The 20,730-nt window shown below is 41.8% G+C and overlaps 1 protein-coding gene across 5 annotated transcripts in view; it reads left to right on the forward strand.

Annotated features, from left to right (window-relative positions):
- sli (slit guidance ligand) overlaps positions 1-20,730 on the forward strand; it is a 489,923-nt gene that overhangs the window by 430,299 nt on the left and 38,894 nt on the right. The window lies entirely within an intron of this gene.

Raw genomic sequence — 20,730 nt, forward strand, 5'->3', positions numbered from 1 at the left:
TGATAGATAAATTGCGGGTTCTATGGGATTATAGAAAGTATCGATATACCAAATAAAATGCAGTATTATTTTGTTGATAATTCGAAGGGATTTGTAATACCTCCGCTTATTATAAGCGTTCCATTAGCTTACAAGCCGTTTGAGTAAATTACGCGAGAACAGTGATACAGTTGTGTCAATATTTGTTTCGCTGCACAAGGTCATTGCAACACGGCCATTGTAGTTGCGAATTCCTTCGGGCTGTATATCCAACCTGTTCCACACATGTCTTTGGCTATTCATAATTGATCCATTAAATATTATAGATTGGCTAACCCAAGATAAATATAGAACTGGTTTCATGTAACGCAATGTAGAAGCAGTACTTCCTCAAGAAGAATTAAGCCTCATTCAATTATACTAGTTCTACTCAGTACATACATGATCATTAACAGCATTTCAAGATATTACTTTATTTACTTGAGAAGGTAGTAAACCAATTACTAGCTACATCTAAATGCCTTTCCACAGAAGCATCTAGATTCCCCTCTTGATTACAACCAATATTACTTTACATACTACTATCCATCTGATTATCTAAATTGTCTTCGAAATTATTGTGCAGATATCGTTCGAACTCCTGTACAAATTACTGCTTAGATAATATCCAGATTACGGTACACACCACTATCTAGATCACTGTGTAGTATATTACGGTGTAGACTACTGTCTAAATCTCCGTCCAGATAATCACATAGTTATTCAAATTCCTATTCCACAGAAGTGCCCATAAATTATACAAAAACCCACAGTACACGCATGAAGAGGAAAATCACACAAACATTTCTAGAAATTCCGTAAACGCATAAAAATCTTCAGTAGAATCATAAATAAGAAAATTCATCTGTAAAAATCTGCAGCACATGCACAGGCAGTGAAGTCACATAAAAATGCCCAGAAACCATATGATTGCATAAAAATTTGCGCGAAGAAGAGAATTGCATGAAAATCACTGTAGACAGCGTAGAATCGTTAAATTTTCCGCGAGAGTCGTCGACGGCGCTAATAGAATGACGCGGCGCATCAGAGAAAGGGCGGCACAGTGGGCGGAACGAGAAAAATCGTGCCGCGTTTTCGTTCAATTTACCTGAAGGCTACGACGAAATATTAACAGCGACGTTAATTGAGATAAGCGAGATCGCGGCGTGGTCACGCCAACTACTACGAGAGGGGCGACGAAAAAATTTTTATTCGTCGCTCCCGCGGACCCCCCTCGAGTGCGAAATGAATCGCTAATTTCGTTCATAGGAATATATATTTTTTCTCCTCTCCGCGGCGTGCCTTCGTTAGATTAGCATCGTTACACGAGGAAAGGATTTAATTCCCGTTCGTGTGGGCCCCGGCCGCTGTCCGCCGTACCTTTTATCGGCTTTTTACGAGAGCTCATTCTTGAAGTAGAATAATCATGTAATTACAGCGGTTTCGCCGTACAGTCGTCTATAAAAATCTATCGAAACAAGAATCTCGATCTAATTGGGCTGATCTTAAACGAGCCGCCGGGCAAACGTTGGGGAAGAAGTCTGCGACATGCGGCAAGTGAAACACGACAAAGTGAATTAGATCCGTGGGATCAATCAAATTTATCGTGGAAGTAATAAAAAGACAATTTCACGAACTTCCAGAATTGCTCACGGAATACTTTATACCTACAGATAAAAGTGCAATATATTTATCGACGAAATTAACTAAGTGAATTTACTGCTTCCGATTGTCGAATAATCAACGTCTCGTCAAATTTCCTTCCTCCGTTTCACAAAAGCTTTCCATAAATTACATATTTCAGATAAACTGCACGAAAAGTAAAATATCCACCAATTAAAAACCAGTGACACCCAGCCGAATGACCCAAAGTCAAGCTACCGCGGAAACTTTAATTAACCGCCACTGAAAAATTCACGGAAACCGTAAGATGATCTCAAACGCCCACGACTCGAAAATCGCTGGCTAAGTCGGATCAAAGCGACCGAGGTCTAAAATAAAATCCGATTTCGCACCGGGAAACCAGACGGTCTAGATCGTTTTAAAGCGTGTTTCCCCACGAGGTCGGGGAATCAGAAAGCGATATGAGAGGAAGAGACGCGCGTGAGTGTGCGGGGAGGGGGTGGTTTTGCGGCGGGACATTAAAGTTGCCGTTAATTAAGCGGGTCGCGTTAACGGTAATTAGTCGACGCGCAGGCGAGAGGCGTCGTGTCGCGACGCCGTTTAGATTTAGACGCCTGATTTCCGAGCATGAAAGCACACTGTGCCGTGTACAGCACGCACCCTTTCATACCCGCCTCGGCCGCGGCTCGGTAGGCCAGCACGGCCGCGAGTTCATCACGCGTGTTCATCACGCGTCACGAAATGTCGTCCGTGATTTATCAACCGCGACGCGGACACCCGCTGCAAATCATAACAACCGTGACAACCGCGGAAAGTTTTAGGCGAGAAGAGGTTGAGAGGTGAAAGGGGATGCGGTTTGCGAAGGGAAATTGATCGATTCCAAAATTTTGCCTACGGGGATTGAGCAGTGGGACTTGAGGAAACTGCTGATTTTGCAATTGTTACATTTGGTGGAGGGATTGTACTTTTTTTTTGTTGAATAAGCGAAAGGGTTGTTGATGCTGGGATGTATGAAAGGTTTGGAAAGATTGAGATTAATAAATATGTAATTTTTGTGGAGTGGCACTAAATATTATTGAATCATTAGTGTTTTTAATTTGCTTTTGTTGTATGTCAGAAATCAATATGATGTAAATACAATAAATATGATATTGGAGATTTATGTGATGTCAATTTTGATAATATATAGGTTACTAAGTATATCTAATATAGCAACAAAATACATGTTTCTTTTCTGTCTGAATGATATCTACTAATCGTGAGTTCTCTATAAAAAAAATTGAAACGCTAAAAATGTCAACAGCAATTCCAACGAATATATTTCTATCAAGTTTATTGCAAACGGCTGTGAACTCGGATCGTTTATAGCAAAAGAACCAGGTGTCTCGGCAGTTAGAAATCGGTAATAGAATATAACGAGGTAGCCGCCGTTAAAAGTCAAGAAAAAAACGAAGCAGACACATGGATAGCCATAGATCCGTGATAGGATAACCGATAACTCGCGCCCTCCATAGAATCGAATTATCGCCGTATCATTGAGATATTTGTACGTGAAAGTTGTTACGTCGAACACCAACAAGAATTATAGAATGGCCCTGCCCGCCGTAAGCTTGTACTCGATACAGCATTATCGATAGATATACTCGGCCGTGGAGTCGCAGGAACTTTGCCCACTTCATAAGTTCGCGAGTTAATAGCTCCATTACAGTTTCTCGCCACGCGTCCTTACTTCCTTCTTCTTCAGTATGATTTTCTGATACATCGAAACTCGATAATTTTCTCGCGGTGTTATCCGCTCGACGCCGGGAACTTCGACTTCGGTTGCCCGCCATCTTTCATGGGAGTTGCTCGCACTGGATTCGCCAGTTTCATTTTTTACTACGTCGTTTCTTCCATTCTCATACCAATCCCGTTAACTTCAACTTGAATAGTTAGCAATTACTTTAAAGAATCAATGGAAAAATGATTAGATTCAACCATCTTACCTTCTACTTACCTCTTTTATATGCTTCATTCCTCGAACGTTTCCATTTTATTCGAAAATAGGCAGGATATTTATTACCGTAATACTAATTTTTACTTTATCCAAGTTTCCACGAACACGATGACGAAACTTCATATTCGCTATAAACGTCAGCTCTCGCGGAATACATATTACTTCGTTCTCCACATTCCCACACATTCCGCTCGTTCCTGCGGAATGGTCATTCGTAACATACCCCAGCCCGACAATCAAAGAAATTCATCTGAAAACTTTCTCCTCGCGAACGTTCGACAATGTAACATTGTACCTACCTTCGAGCGTTCGTAACCGACGTAACTTCGTGTTCGCTATTATTTCACATCGCCAGATAGCGAGAAAGGTCTTACCTCGGTCGTTCTTCCCGGACAGAAACATCTTATATCGAATGGACACCTCTGCGCCGCCAGCGGCGTATGGGCTAACAGATTCATAAACATTCGCGTCGATAGGTAATTTATACGTGGCTCGCTTTATTACGACACGCTATTTCGCTGAGGGAACTCTTGGATTCTACGCGTGGGCGTCGAGCACCGGCATTCGAGCCGGAGTCCACCCCCTCTTCGCTTGTTCCCCTTGACGCCTCGACTGAGCCCTATGCAAATCGTACGTAGCATTTGTGCCGTTCATTTGGCAAAGTGATTAATTCGATAAAATGAAAAGTAGAAAAATTAGAGAAAATTATATCAGCGATAAATCCAAACTAATTACGTCTAAATTCGTCTAACTCCATTATTATATTTACCTTCTTATAATTTTACCTTAATCTAAGTTTAGTTTATCAATTCTACTAAATTGGTTTGTTATTTAATCTTTTAATGCACACGCACACATACACAAACACACACGCGCGCGCGCACCAAATTAACCATCTTTATATAAAAATCTTCAAATACTTAAAAAGCAAAATTGATCACTTCGAACCACAAGCAACTTACTTATCGAATCGTGAGGAGGTGTGCCGCCAGTAAAAGCTCATAGAAACCCCAATGAGAGTTGATTAAGAGGAGAAAAATGCGAATGGATCGATAACATCGCGCGACACGATACCGTGTATATGCAACCGTCAATTGCCCGCCGATTGTACCTTTCAAATCACATTAAGTATCGATCCGGTACTCGTCACTTACTCTTTTTCTTTTCTTTTCGGTAGTTTTCGTTCGTCTATTTTCGTTCCGTTTACCAGCCGGTCGGCTCGTTTTGCAACAATCGGTGAACCAGAAGGGACAGAGTTCGATGTTGCTTTTGGGAACATCTACACTGAACACTTCCTTTCGCAGCTATGCAGATAAAAAGTAGGGCTGAACAACATCAGGCCGGCGTAACCGATATGGGGTAATCCTTAAGGTGCAGTTTGCTCGAAAGGGCAATACCAAGACTATCTATTGCTCTTAGGTCACATTCGAAACTCCATGACAGATCATTTTTCGCTCCATATCCGATGGTATGTATCCCATTTCTTGGAATTTTTCGCGTGCCCTTTTTATAGGCACAAATTTATAGTTAGTACTTCAAGGAATGATTCTGCAAGATAAAATAAGACGAAACTCAAGAGGGATGAAATTCTGGTAGAAGCTTCGTATTCAAATTATTAGGGATAGAAGTGTTCGTGGACTGTAGGCCTGAGACAATAGTGGCGCGCGTGAGGTAGGTCAGTATTGGCGCGGACAATGAGCATTACACGAGGATGATAGAACTGACTCATAGCACGTTACTCGTGAATTTAAATCTAACTCTGTTCCTGTAATTATATTCTCAACTTCTGATCCCTAAACTAAAAATCCGATCTCTCAATGGAGAAGAAACAAATTATTTTCGTTGGTAGCTAACCTCCAAGGCATAGTGAAATGAAGATTTCAACAATATTTAATCTTCAATATAAATACTGAAAGCACTATAACTTGGTCCAATTTCCTATCTAATAAATTATCATTTTAAATTGTCTCGAAATGTAGCTCCATTTCATAAAGAAGATAAACAAGATCTATAGTGTGACCATTGAAAACCGATCTCCCCACGCGCAAGCGCGACTCCGTGATTACCATGGCGTCCCAGCACGCAATATTCCTAACCTCAACGACCACCGGCGAGTATCATTAAACGAAACTCGCTCTCGAGAGCGAAACCAGTGTACCCGGAGAGCCTCTCCCCGGACATCTATACTGCAAACTGTCTACCCCCGAGAGTTATCCACAAGTGGACGGCCGGCATAACCGAGTTCCCGAACTGGTTCACAGCTCGCTCGACCAGGCAGTAGTAAAGTTTGCGCCGGAGGGCCGTATCCGTGTCCGCATTGTCCAAATCGCTTTGACGGTCCAAGTCGAAATCGAATCGCCGAAGCGAGGGCCGCGCGGAACCAACGATCGATCTCCGCGTGTTTCGCGAACCCGCGAGTAAAGCAGCATCCCGTTAACATAGTCCGAGCTGGATTGACGCGTAGAATTGTGGCATATCCGAGGGCAATGCGGAACGGTATTGTCTGCGGTGACAGGTGATTCGTTGGTCGAAAGCGAGCCGGTTTAGTAAAAGGCAAATGCTCGATACAATGATTTAACATTAAAATTACTAGTCTAAGTGAATAGTTTTAATCTTTATATTTTGCTACTATGTTAGTATCATGGAAGAGTTAGGTATTTCAAAATACTTAGAAATGAATGGCTAAGAGTTAGAAAAATGAACAGCAACTGAATTTCAGTAGAAAGATGTACTGTTCCCATTTGTATAAGAAAAGCTCACCAATCGTATTAACATGTTAAGTTCGGAAACAACTTTTTGACTGTACTTTCTCTTTTTCCATAACGTTAAAGTGTTTATATTACAATTTGTGATATTAAATCATTATAAATTATTTTCTATAATTTGTAATCCTATAGTATACACCTCTCAATTAGAGTCCAATGTTACTAAAATAATTCAATGACCACGACAAAAGATTATCAATTCCTGAGATTTCTTATACCACTCCTGCAAATTCGAATGTCTATAGTAGTGCTAAGGGTTAAACAGTGGGTAGTTCCGCTGTTAACGAGCGGGCGAGGCGGCGCCAGGTCCGATTGCCGCGGAAGTAACGATGGAAATACGAGGCAGCGGCGCGGCGGCGCCCTTAGATCCTGGATAAACAGGCTGGCCTCGTTCCGGCCGACCCTATCAGAAAATTGCACGTGTCGCGGGTCGCATTTTTACGCGAACCTCCTTCCAACCAGCCCGCTTATCCCTTCACACGGCAGGCCATCCCCGTTATTACGCTCTCGCGACTTTTCCACGCCGTTTCTGGGCTAATTGCTGCACGTTTACGGTGTCTGCCTCCTCGTCCAGGCTAATCGCCGACTCTCATTGTTCCCGGACGATTTGCGGTTTCATTGTTCCCGCGTCCGTGAGCCGACTCGATTTATTTGACCGACCCTCCCGCCTTTCCGCCGATGACAGTTTATCGCACGGCATTGCTCCTGTTGCATGCCGGTGGGAGGCGCGGGCTTAATTTACCCTTTTACGCCTGTTTCCTTTACGATTATGCCTGTCTGTTGGATACTTTTTTATCGGACGACCGTTTTCATTATGGTTTTGAAGAATTTTTTAGTCGAAGGTAGATCACATTTTATAGGACAGCGTATTGCTTGCACATTATTCTGCAGGACTTGGGTGAATAATAATTTATCAGTAGTCACCTATAATTCAGGTAAATAAGTAAGCAAATCGTAATTGTAAATTGTAAATTAAACGGCGTCCTGGGTTTGCGTAAATTGCAAATTTACTTTTCAGTTTATTCGAGGGTGAGAAGTTGAAAAAATATTGTAGAAATAAGAGACTGATATCTTTTTCACAGGGAAAGCACAATATTTCTTGAATATTCAATCTCAAAAGCAAAGATCAACAGAAAGGAAACAATAACAACTCGCGAGCCAAACTACCAAAAAACAATTCCGACGAGCCCCGGCGAAAACACCCGTAACTCTCGGCAACCATCCCCATTCTCTTTGCCCTGAAAAAAAGGAAAAAGTCCGACCGTCCAACGGACAAACAATTGCGCTAGGTCCTGGACGCTCGAACAGCTCCGATCGAGGAGCATATTTCGTTTAATTAACCGACACCGCTGCCGTGTCCGCAGCGACAATTTTTCTCGCCGTTGTTTTTCACAGTTCCGAGTGTTGCTCTGCACTCTCTCCCTCTCTCTTTCTCCCTTTTCGTCCCTTTCTATCTATCTCCGCAACGCCTGGAGCTATTTTCGCGGCGGATGACGCAAGGATAATACATCACGCGGCCCGTGTCCTCGCGCGTGTCGTCATGTTGCGAACCGGTGAAAACAGCGGTCCCCGCGATTCCCGTCCGTGGATCGTTAATATTTGATTTTACTGGGTTGACGTCGTCGCGCGCGAAGGGCGGCCCGGCGGGGGAGGGAAATGAAGAACAACCGGACGGTTACGAGCGAAAAAGAAACCCGCATCTGGAGGCGCGCCAGCTCGATAAATTCAGACGCTAGTTTCGCAACGGTGCGGTGCGCGCGTTGCCCGGGCATTCCAGGAGTCACGGTATCCTTGTTGCAGCTGCGTCTTCGTCGCCGTGGCTGACAGGTGAAAGGTATTGCAAACGGTACGGGCCAGGCACGGCCGCGCAATAAAATCTGAATGTTATGATACGGTGAGGAGGAAAGATCAATTCAGAGACGCGTCCGACTACCAGCCGAGCATCCAGCGATATTCGGACGGGTCTCCGGGGTCTTTGGGGTTTGCCAGATGTCCGGGATGCGCTTGGGCGGTCTGTGATTCGTGGTTACGTCCTTGGTTTTGTCCTCGCGTGGAAGAACTATAGGATTTGTAAATGAATCGCTGAAGATGCTATTCATACATTGGAGTCTAGAGGGAATATACGAAACTAGTATTTATGTTGTTTTAGGGGAATAATTTTACTTGTCAACACGTTGACCACCACGAGAATTTCGGGCGTATATCACTTACTCGCTGACAACAAAGGCAGATGGTATTAGAGTCTCTTATTAATGGTTTGGTGTCACAGCTTTTAAGTTGTATTATTATTTTATTGCAAATGTAACTAAATATTTTGATTTCATATTAGTTTTCTTCTTGTAATCGTTGTATCAATTTAAGGGCTCTGGCAATCGGTACCATCCTGGCGGTTAACGTATTAATATATTTTGAAGATTTTTGTTACTATTGCTTCTTGGTTATATTTCGTATTTCATTTCTTTGAGGTAATTTCATTGGAATTGGTTTCTGTTTGTAGACGTTTCCGACGATGTTTACCGTAATATAATAATCCTGTGCATCTCGGTATCGCCTTATCGCTCTGTCTCTGCTATATACTGCTGTTTCTCCGTGTTCAAACATATCATGTTGATGGATCTAGGCGTTAGCAGCGTGGGCTGCTTTGGTAATTCCAAGATTCTTTGCCATAGTTCGCGGATATTTGTACCGAGCGAAGTGAACGGTGATTTTAATGACTTGTCTGGCGATCGTTTAGTGTCAGGAGTGAATAGTTCCTTCAGCAACCGCGCGAATACTTGGCCGCTTAGATAATTACGGAATAAATTGTTTGACACTGATCTAATGCCTTTTATACGGTTCCTTTCGTTGGAGGGATTCTAGTCTACGTAATTGAGTGATCAAGCGCTCATGAGGCTCGCGTTACGTGAGCACCGGGACGGAAAATACACTCGCAAGGTGCAGTTGATTAATATGTTGTTTCGAAAGTTTCAGCGATCATTGGCTTAGCGCTGTTTTATCTAAGAGAATACATTGTGACAACGAATGACATTAGTTATTTCGTTGTTCATGGTTTAACGCGATCGTTTGTTAACGGTAATGTAAGTATGTACGGAAACGTGAAGAAAATGTGTCACAGCTCGTTGCAAGGGACATCCATCTTCATAAATAATTCCCTAACGAAGTGATGTCTGCATAAATCAAAAGAAAAGGGAATTAGAAAATCACTTACAGTACAGACGACAACCTTAAGTTATATGGTTTAACATTTAAAAGCCTGAAATTCTCAAAATCCAATTGAAAAATTCTCAACCAACTTATCAAATTCCATTCCTAATTCACCACAAGTTCAAGGTTCCCGATATTCATTAGCTAAAAACATTTCCAAGCAACTTATCAAATATTCTTATCAAATCGCAAATTCGAGGCTTCCAATATTCATTAGTGCCTCACCTTCAAATTCATTAGTCCGCTAATTTCCCCTAGCCGCACGACTAACCCCCAAATCCCCAATCACAGAAGGAAAGACCAGGACAAACGAAGAAGAAGAAAGTTCGGATTGCCGATAATAATTAAATAGCCGCTCAAATCACCTTGGAGTCGTTTAGTCCCACAGGAATTCATCGATCGAACCCGTTTTTCCGTTTCTCCGTTAACAACGACGTCCAGCGGAAATCCAATCGCGTGCCCGGCGGCACATTTTCATCGTCGACCGAGATCTTGACAGGCGGCTCACGTGCCTGCTAACGGAATTACTTTTCGCGTCGTCGGGACATCCACCTAAATACGTTTCTACGGGTTTCCGCGACCGGAACCTGGGTCTGTGGAGTCCGCGGTGGAGGAAGCCGCTCGAGGGAGAAGGGGAAACCCGGACGAAGAGGGATGAGGGACGGGGTGGTCCAGGAATAAGGCGCCGCTAGGCGTCTATATTTGCGCTGGCGTCGCTCAGATGGACCGCTGGCAGATGTAATCAAAGTTTGCAGACAACCACTCCTGAGACCGCACTTCCGGCAATGACCAGTTCCCTTTCGATCTGTTCGTTTTTCCCGCGTCGATACGCCATCCGACATCTTGTTTCGGCGCGCCGAACCGTGTTTTCGTCAACGGAAGCTTCCACAGCGACGTCTTTGGCTGATACATAATAGAGGTTCTCAAAGAACCAGTGATAGTTGGAGTTGATTATTGATGAATTATGAATAATTTTGAAATAGGATTTATGTATACTAATACATACATAAATCCTGTCGATAAAATGTCAATAAGTGATAGAAGCTATCAATAATGTGTCTTGCTTACGAGGATACGTAATCTATCAGCAAGATAGATATGTTGAATTAATTGTTAAATTTATAAGTAAAATATTGGACATTGGAAATAATTATTTCTGAAAATTGATCTTGGTTTGGGAATGTTTGGGAAATATTGTGGTATTATCAGTGATAGTTCAGGGTAAGGTATATTAGTAAGAGAGCTAGAAAAGGTACTAATTTGGAAATTACTAGTGCTGTGTCGTATTTAATGATTGTAGCTATTTGGTGGCCCACACGTTTCATAACAAATGGAAAAATAGAAATTTTTGTCGTTCGATATTTTCGTCACGGTCTAGTTTCAAAAACGGCGAGAATGACTCTGCGTCTACCAACGAGGTAAAAATGCATCAACTGCCAAGACGCCACTGTACTTTGACCGCATGTAGGGCAACCGTGCGCAGCATGAATAACCATGAAACCTGCCCGATGATGACTTATCTCGGAGCCTTTAAATGTGGATTCATTTTGCGCCCCGCGCGACGAGTAATTGGAGCAGGTATGAATAGTTATGAGCCTCTCTACCGATGCACCCTTATCTTGAACCTTCGCGCGCGGATTAATTTTATTATTTATGAATTGCCGGCTAGGATGGATCTTATCCGGTGTCTTGGTGCTTTGTTCATGAAGCGAGAATGCTCGCGTGTGTAGCTCGTTTCGCGTTAGTTAATGGAATTATTGTGTTGGAATTTTTATATACCTGACAAGTTGAGAAATTGCCACCGGAAACCGTTTTCAATTAATGTGAATCTTACTGTTCATTAGTGGATACTCTGCTGTTTTTATTTCTTATACACACTGTCGTATGGAATATTTTTATACAATAATACCCCAGAATATTTCTTAAAAATATGGATAAATACATTTCACAGATTTCTTTATTCTTACATAAAATAAGTTACAACGAATAACATATTCGAAGTTTAGTTAAACTTCCTAGTCCCGTCATTTACTAAAATGGGAACACACTTCTCAGTAATTTCCGTATTCACAAATTACTTTGCACGTTTCGCTATCAGCACAAATTTCTCCACTCAACGTTCGCCCTGCCTAATTACGCAAATCCCCGCGCTCCCCGGATTAGTGCACACGAATGGTCCACTTCGAGTTGCACTAATCCGGGGATAGACGTATCGAGGAACGAGACGCTGGAACCCGGAAGTTTGAAGAAGATAAAGACACGTCGGCGCGTGAAAAGTAGTAAAAGTTTCGCTCTCCGACAACACCAAGGGGGTTGAGTCGGTTCCATTTGCCGTGTAACTCGCGAAACAGGGTGCACCGGGGCGCGCGCGCGTTGGCACCGCCTAGGCGTCGAAATGCAAATGGAATCTCTTGATTGAGTTTACCGGTGCGGAGCGTCGACGGTCCGCGTGTCTTCGCCGGAAGGGAAGAAAAAGGGCAGCTACGAGTCGATTTGACGTATCGACGGCTTTCCACTTCGCTTGCTACTCACGAATAATCGTGACTGCGGAGTGAAAGGGATGAGAAGGATGGGGGAGGGAGGCGAAGAGAACCGGGAAGAATGCTAGGTGCGCCCGTCCATTTCCCGACTTCGGCTCGCAGTATACAGACGCGTTTCGCGTTCCCTCGCAAATGGAGACAAATTTATACGGTCGCGTCACTCGAAAAACCCGGCCACTTTTGATAAATTGAATCGATCGATTGTTTTTTGCTTCCAGCCGCGCGAGCTGGGACACTTTTCACGCATGAATTATTCGTTTCCCGAACCGCGCGCCGCCCGGGCTGTGTTTGTTTTTCTTGCTTTTTTGTTTTATTTTTCGGTAAACAAAGTGCTCAACGTGTTCATGAACGACATCCGGCGACACGCTCACCAGAGAGATTTAAGCGGTACCAAAGGCGTTTCCGATTGCATGAATTTCGGGGAAAATAAATTGGAAGGAATTTGTTTTTTCCGGGTGCTGTTTTTTTTTTTTATTTAAGTTTGCGCATTTCGATGGCATTCTTTGTTTGATGACTGTGCTTTTTATGTTTTTATTTTTCTTAATGGGGAAGTTTACTAATGGTTGTGCTAGGAATTATGATTTTAGAAGGAATTGCTTGGATTGTGTTATTCGATATGTTTATTTAAAGAGTCATTAGTTGTTGGTTATTTGAAATTACTATCGATGAAAAATATCTTAAAAAGGCAATAAATATTCCTTCATTCAATTTATTTTCATTTACATATATTCACACCATAAACACTCGCCCATTTACCCTGCCATGGAATATTTCATCACAGAACAAATTTTCACTGCGCAAATTTATGGAACTCAAATTAAAGTTTCCGACATCCGTCTCACTCGACGCGACAAGGCTAGAAGCGAAACACTTCGAAAGTATCTCGTATAAGAACAGTCGTAAAAAGTAAGAACAATAATTCAAGATATAAAGGGTTAATTTTTAATTCCCTCGTTTGCCGTAGTACTTTTATAACTTTCGAAGTCCACGTCAAAAGTTAAACAATCACGCGACAGTGATAAGGCGAAAGAAAATTCTCTGAAAATGAATCAGATACAGTGTAAGAAAAATGTATTACCATTTTCACCAAAAATGGCCAAAAAACTGGTACCTTAGTGTATGTCACGTATACTGTACCATAAAAATATCTTGGTAAAAATATTATAATTCATTTAACGTGTGTACTAATAGATAAACACGTCATTTCTCTTTATTCCCTAATATATACCTTAAAAATGAGATCTTCAAGAACAGAAAATCAGAATTTACATTTGTAAAACTGTATCAATCAAAATCAACAGAAACGTTCACCAAATAACGTTTGTAAAATTTAGTATTCGTGAAATCGACGGCTTTCGTAAATCTGGTATTAATAACGAAAGTAGTACAGCGAACGATAACGCGAGCCGATAGCCATTATCGTCGGGCGAGAAGATGGCGGGCCGGTTTAATTGAACACAGCAGCCCGGGACCACCGCGGAAAGCCACATTACCGTTCCTGGAAGCACAAATCTGTCGGGGAAACGAAATGGCCGTCCCTTCTGCCTGCTGATGGTCGGACCGTGAACTCCTATATTTCATCGTGCACGATGCCATCGACGACTATGAATGGCGGCGTAACGATGGCCCACCGCGGATCGAGCCGGTCGGTCGTTCACTCTACCCGGAATCGGTCATGTATCAGTTTTTAGGGATTGATAAATTTAACTGGGACTATCGGGCTATTCCTGGCGAACGGAGACGGACATGACTGGGTCATTAGCACTCGTACGATTTATGGGATGCGGCCCGGCCGGCCTTTGATTCGTGGAAGTTGACTGATGGACGTTGCTCCGTCTTCTGGGAAGTTATTGGCAAGCCTTTCATACGGGCGATTGATAAATATTATTTGATAATTATACCTGGAAATCAGTTTCGAATGTTTTTTTGGAAGTCTGTTCATCTTGCGGTTGACATCCTTCTTTTGATCCTCGAATTGTTGATAATTGAATATAGAAATTATTTTAATTTTTTTGTTGTACTTTTTTTTGATATTTGCCTCGTGAATGATTGATTAGTTTCTGTACTTTGTCGTACATTTTAATTACGACTATGAGAAATTGGGAAAATTACGTTAAGTTGTGTACTATTTATAATTTTAATAAGCGGAATACAATGGTTTAAGTGAGACATAATTGATCATTTTAATGTCGAGGTTTCATTTTGAAGGTGATTAAGTGCGAGCGATTAAACCCAACGGAAATTCGTAATCAATGTTATGATGTCAGTCGAAAAGTGATCAAAGGATACTAACCCTCCATTAATTATCGAAGGGTGACCCATGGTCTTCGTTAACGCCTAATAAAGTTCAAACAGATTTTTTAAGGAGCGAGTTATGAGTACTACTGGAAAGTTCGAGCTTGTTAAAAAGTTCGGTCTTCAATGTTCGGGTTAGTTAGCGCGACCCGGTGTAAAAACTCTGGCGGGAAAATTGAATTACCCTTTACAGCAATAGGTACGGCGACATTGTACTCGCTGAAATTTCTATATTTTATTTCTCCTCCATTTTGTCCCTTTAATGATTTTAAAATATTATTCGAATTTAAGTACTTAACACAATGAGAATTTTTTATTACTAATCAATCTCAAATAAATTAAAACTATTTTTAAAACATTTAATTAGCTACTGGATATGGTATACTATAAAATTAAATGATCGACGTGATATTTAATACCATTACACATAAAGCTACATATTATAAAACTTCCATTATCTGCAACAAAGTAACGAGTTAGTAGAAAGCTGGCAGAAGACTAAGAAGAATTTCCAATGACATAAATGCGCGCGAAAAGGGAGGAGCAAGGGAACCGGGATATGCAAAGCCTGAACCAGGTTGCAGTAAAAGTCCCATAACAGAATTAAAAAAGTTTTCCCGGTATATTAAAGAGAAATATGTGAAACGCGTCGTTATTAGACGTTACTTGACTGAAAGATGAAAAGACTCGGGTAAGAGAATATTCTGCTGAAAGGAAAATGGGCCACCTCAGATAACGTTCCGCCGTAACACCGTTCCTGTAGACGTACAGTGATAAAACGATTGAAAAATACATTGATTTTTGATCATCGATGTTCCCTCTTCATTCGCAATACTCAAGTCTTTGTGAAAACAGCATTTCAATCCATTTATCAGTAAAGAAACATTTTTTTAATGAATTCAAATAACATTCATTGACGATATCAAGACACACGCGATGCCTTGAAACACTTTTACGATAATGTTACCACCGTTTTATGTAATCCTTCGAAAGTGAATGTTACTAAATATTACTAAAATATTGCAACACAAACAGATTATGTTCTTAAAACCTTCTTCCACGTTTGAATATTCAATCGCAGACTTTGCGATCGGACAATTTCCCGTAACAGAAAAGAACGATACAAATTTAAGTAGCCTCGTAGTTCCACTTAAGCCAACCTCATGCTTTATTTCACGCGGTCGGCCGTAGCTTTAACTGTAAGTTACCTTTAAGATTGAATTAATTATCAGCCGAAGGCAACTGCAATAAGTAGATTAAACTTCGAAGCTGTTACTTATTCTGCCCGAATGAAAATTTCAACGGCATAATTTGGTGGAACGACAATGAACGATAATTACTTTAACTCAATGTTTCAATGTTAACTTAGTGTCTCAGAAAATTTTGGTACATGCGTTGTGTAATATGTAATATCATTTAATCTTCGCCAAGAATCACACGACACGTCCAACTGAATAAACTCCCGCCGAAATCGGAGTTTATTCGCTCAATTTCTGCTCCCGGGCATTTATTTATCAAGTCCATTAATGAATATCCATTGTTCCCTCGATAAAATGGTAATATAATTTAAATTCGCGCATATATTTCCAGTTGAAAGTATGCGACCGCAGTTAATGATTAATCAACGAGAATTATATTATTTTATAATATAACCGTGGAGTTTGTACCGTCAGTAATTGCATGAATTATTTCTATTTCATTTCAAGAATAATATTCACCTTTCTCATTACCATATTCTTTGTCACTTGTTCTTGCACCCAATCAAAATACTGTATTCCAAAAAAGTTAGCAAGTATAACTAATGGCACAAATAATTTCAAAACAAATCATTTCACATCAATTCGCAAAAACTCTTCCCAAATATTTCCAACTCTCGAAGAGAAACTCTCACCCCGATTCTCCACGAATTTATCCATTCAACTTCAAACATACCATTCAATATTAAACACATTATTCAACGTCAATTCCCAAAAACCCGTTCCAAACATTTTCGAATTGCGAAGAAAAACCCTGACCCGAATCCCCAGCAATTTATTTACTGTCGGCCGGCCGCAAGTTTCATTTCGGAGGAATCAATCAAACATAACATTCCCTTCGATTAATGCCCGCCGATACGTTTCTATCGATATCGTGGATTGGAGCCGTCGCTCGCGGCCCGGCTATTTATTTATTATATAAAAACGTTTCCACCAAAAATCAACCGGTCTCCCTCCCGAAGGGAGGCAATATTTCCCGTGTGTTTTTCGATTAAACAAAAATTACAGAGGGAGGTTGGGGGCGGCAGCGGCGGAGATAGGACAAAAAAATTCTCGATTTTTCGATGGCGAAATTGGAAAGCGGCCGCGCGAGAACGAACGAAGCACCGTTGGAAAGTTTGCGTTGCCCTTTTCCGCGGCGATTTTCATCCCCTGTGTTGCCTGTGATACGCACGCGACCCTCTTCACGCGGGGACGAGCGAAAAGTCACGCCACTGCGCGGAAAGCAGTCGCCGGGAACTAGTGTTGATCGATGTCGTGTAACCGTGTTCGCCGATTTTCCTTTTTTCCAACCTCCACTCTACACCCCCCTCCCGCCCGACGAACGATGTTTGCTTTTTTTCTGTGCGTTCCTGTTTACCCACCGTGAAAACACGTTTTTTCATTTAACCATTATCAAGAGGATTGGGTATCGGTATCCCTATCGAGATGCTGCATTTTAAACGCACTCGATCCTCCCTTTCTGTCTGCCTCCCTTTTTTCCCGTATGCGACGTGTTCTTTTTACTTTTTTTTGTTTTTTTTCTGTTCATTTTAAACTCGACAACGAGTCGGCTCGATTCAGTCGCCGGAATCGAGTATCTGTGATTTGATCTTTCAATTTGACCAAGGGCTCTTGAAATACATTTTCTATCTCGATTTCTGTTTTCGTCGCGCCACTCTGGTTGCGACACCGGGACGCGTTCGTTTGACACCGAGCGTTCCGCAGCGGCCGATCGTAAATATCGGTCGGATATTATACTTGAAGTTTATGCCCGTTCGGGTAGTGATGAATGAATAATAAAATCAATCGGTGATCGTAATTTTATTGGCAGTGCGAGTCCGTGACGCGAATATTAATGGGACTTACCGCGAGGCGGGAGGGGTTATTTATACAGTTTTAAATCATCGTGTTCAGCGTTTATTGGAATTGCGTAGATTCTTCGTGTGCTTATGGAGGAACAGTGTTTTTCTTTTTTTCTGAATTGCTACAGTGATTTTAAATGTTATCGGGCGATGTGCGAATTGATGTTTGAGACAGTGGTGGTGGTTTCGAAAGTAGCTCCAATTTTTAAACTTTCGTGTCGACGAGCGTTAATTCGTAAATTTTCAAGTTTAACTTTGATAATACTAACTCTGTTCGAATCAAAAGAATTAAAAACGTATTACCCACTTAAATTACCCAACTTAAAAATTAAATTAACCATTTTTAACTTACATAGAATATTCCACCACACACAGTAAATATTTCAAAAGATGATTCTCTCATTCCGAACTAAAATCAAAGAACTCGAAACGACGAGAATCACTCTTTCATTCCCCTTTTTATGAACGCGATCAAATACGGGCCCTAAAATCGCTTCACTGTGTAACATCGAATAATAGACACCGACCAGCATAAAAAACGGGATAGTCATGAATTCCGTTTTCTTGAAGACTGAAAATCGCGCTGCAGCTACGATAAAAACGACGGTTTCCACGTGTCGCGTAGAAACGTGTGCTTTAAAAGATGAAGTCTCCCAACCCGCTGCACCGGTGTATGCATAAAACGGTTTCGTACCTTGAAATCCTGGATCTTTCTTGGAACCTAGACATTTCCTTGAGAACTGGGTAACATTTCTCTTGTGTTACGTTCCAGGCGAAAAGGCGCGAGCGATAGCGTGTAACATAAAATTTTGAAACGCGGTCCGGCACGAGGGAAAAACGTCTGAAACAACATTTCCCTTGCACTTTTCGTGGAACTGCTTCGCCGTTCACCGACTGCCGGTGCCGGTCGCGCAATTATTCCGCCGCGGACGGGGAAGGCGCGCGACGACAATGCCCGACGACGGAAAATAGAGGGTCGCGGGGAAAAATGCCGCGAAAAACGAAGAAAACAAGATAGAAAGGGAAAAGAGGAAAGGAACGAACCTAAAACGCAGGGCCGCCACGGTTGAAATTAAAATCTCACGCAAGGCTTAAAAGTGCCGCTAAAAAACAGTCCTCCAACTCGTTTCGTCGTTGAACCGGGGCCGGAGTCGCGTCGCGACGCGACGGCCGAAAACAAGGAAATAATTTTTACGTGTCTCGCGTGGTCGTTGTCGCGTCGCGTTGCGTCGTACCGTGAAGAACGTGAGAATCGAGAAGGAAGAAGGAAAAGAATGGAAAGAGAAAATGAAAAGTGGAAGAGAATGATGAAGAATGTGAAAGAGAAAAAGAGTGGACGGGGATGAGAAAAAGAACACGGGGAAAGATGGTTGCGAAAGAATTCGCGCGAAGCGAAATTGACGAGTAGGCCTGCCTCGTTACTCGTTCCTACGTCTGGCGTTTTTTGTCAGGTAAAAAAGTTCCTCGGAAAAAGGAACCAATTTAATAAGGCCTTAATAACTTGCCTGGACGGAAGGGGGCAGGCGGCAGACGGCTGTGTTTGACGGCTGTATCCCCTTCCTCGTATTCTTTCCTCCGTGAAGAGCGAATTCGCGTTTCCACGTCCACCGTTGGAACAATGATATTCCGTCGATGATGCTCGACGGAGATTGTTCGAATGCCTCGACTGTGATTAGTCCGGGAATTCGTTAGGTAAAAACGTTCCGAGTTCTACAGGGAAGCGGAGAAATATTTCTCTTGGTTTCAATTTTCGCGTAGGCATTTGTTAAAAGCAGAGATTGAACATTTGTTTGATAAACTTAGCAGTGGGAAACTCTAACAACGTCTACGTTACAAAAGAAATCCGCAACTGTTAACATTTAACAAATTCAGAATTTTAGATATCGTTTAACTATACCGAAAGTTCAATAGAATTGTATTTCGTCCCTTAGAAACTTTATTTTATTCGAAACCCGTAGTTTACTACATTTTACACACTAACAAGAAGAGACAGAGCGAATAGACAAATTTCCGAGATAATTAAAAACAGAGAAAAAGCGTTTCTAAACGTCATATCGTTTCGTTCGATTCGTCTACAACGGGGATCGCCTTCAAACGGAATCGGCGGAATATAAAGCGACAAACCGTTCGATAAACCGTCGCTGGACGAATACCGATTCACGGGCCGATGGACTCATTACGCAGTCACGGGGTTGACCGTTCGGGGGTGGTTCGCTTTGACCGGGCGCGTAAACGGCGACAATGTTTCGGGCGAGGGACAAAAAAAAGGGGGAAAGAGAGAGAGAGAGAGAGAGAGAGAGAGAGAGAAGAGCGAGGGCGGAAAAAAAATACGAAAAAAGAAGGGCTCGCGATAAAAATCCTCCGAAGGTTGCTCTTTGTGTCGGCGCCACTCTGTTTCGCGAGGCAAATATTTGCGGGGCCGGGAAACAGAAATACTTATTCGCGGCGAATAAATACGAGCGCGGCGAACGGTGGGGACAGAGCCGGTCGAAATGGAATTAGTTAAGGGCCGCGGAGACAAGGGCGGACGCCCTTTTGCCGCCGCGGAAAACCCGCCGGCGAGAAGTGCCATTTTTATGAGATTTTTAGGAAGAACGAAATTACGATCTCGTCTCGTCTTGCTTTTTTTCCTTTTCTTTTTTCGTTGGCCTTGGACTTTGATATTGTAGAGATCTGTGTAGAAAAAATGTAATATACTATGGCTAAGTATTACATATATTAGGTCGTTCTGTGATATAAGTAATGTCTTTTTTTATGATAACTTCTAGTATAATGAATTAATGTTTTCATCAGTTCTTCGGTCGTCGACGTATCTGGTTAGTTTTGTGTACGATCTCTTTCTATTTTCGAGAAAGTTTTATAGTTTCTTATCAAAGATAATTTCCGTGGCTAATATTATATAGAGAGAAACTGTAGGTTCGACAGTATGGAAGTAAAAATACTCGAACATTAATAATGAGAAGTTAGAAAGTATTGTTGAATCTTTCTGTTGCAAATGATTATAATTTATTTATATTATAATCTTTATAAAGATTATAAAAGAAAGATTATAATCTTTCTGATGCAGATGAATATAATTTGCGGTATAAGAAATATGGGCTGAATTTTTATTTTGATTCACCCCCTGATCTGATTCGTCTTGCTCTGCAATATCTGAAAGCTGTCCTTTCTTTATGCACAGTTTTCTTT

Source organism: Nomia melanderi, chromosome 1 (genome assembly GCF_051020985.1).
Source record: "Nomia melanderi isolate GNS246 chromosome 1, iyNomMela1, whole genome shotgun sequence".
NCBI classification, from domain to species: Eukaryota; Metazoa; Arthropoda; class Insecta; order Hymenoptera; family Halictidae; genus Nomia; species Nomia melanderi.